Here is a 771-nt window from a genome sequence, read left to right as displayed (position 1 = left end):
AGAGGCGATGATGAGCGCTGGAGGGATTTTGTTGTTAATGCGAAACTGTTCAAAGATTGCGGCGAGCAAGTCAAGATGGGACTTCTTGCTGTATGCTTTTGAGGTACTCATCGGCAAGATCTCCTCCATGCGCTGCCAGTAGAGTAGGAAGGCAAGAGAAGTCCAGCCGCCTGTAGCAGCGACGATTTCTGGTGGTACGCCCGCTGGGAGAAGTTCAACGGCTCCACCAATATGAAAGCTATGACCAAGGACATGTGCAAGCATCGCCGATGACCAGATTTGAGTGCAGAAATTCAGAAATTCATGCTTGAGGAGAGTCTTTGACTGGGAAGACGTAGTTGTATGTGCGAAGAGGGGGGCCGATTGGTCGACAGATGAGTTGACGAAGAGGTGGTTCTTCAAGGCAGCTACGGGGCAGAGAACATCGTTTTGCACAGTGAGGATCACAGAGGCGCCAACTTCTTTTGTGGTCTTGGTCCAAGGAATGCAGAAGTTTGCAGAGGAGGAGCCATCACGCAAGGTACAGAAGGTAATACTGCAAAAACATGAGAATAGAATTTACAGAATGAAGAGAAGGGGCGCACATGACAGAGCGAAGAACATGGTATCTGTCATCAAAGGTGGCGGCAGTAGTAATGGCCAGCTCACCCAGTCGTCGACAGCCGAAGAATGTACAGAGGGTGAGAGCCCAAATGGCAGCATGGAAAGGAGTAGATAGATTGAGGGCACGGCAAAGAGCCAACAAGTGCTCAATGGAGACAGGAGCACGCA

This window comes from Laccaria bicolor, genomic scaffold, assembly GCF_000143565.1.
Source record: "Laccaria bicolor S238N-H82 LACBIscaffold_337 genomic scaffold, whole genome shotgun sequence".
NCBI classification, from domain to species: Eukaryota; Fungi; Basidiomycota; class Agaricomycetes; order Agaricales; family Hydnangiaceae; genus Laccaria; species Laccaria bicolor.
The sequence above is the reverse complement of the archived record's forward strand: the minus strand, read 5'-3'. Positions refer to the sequence as shown.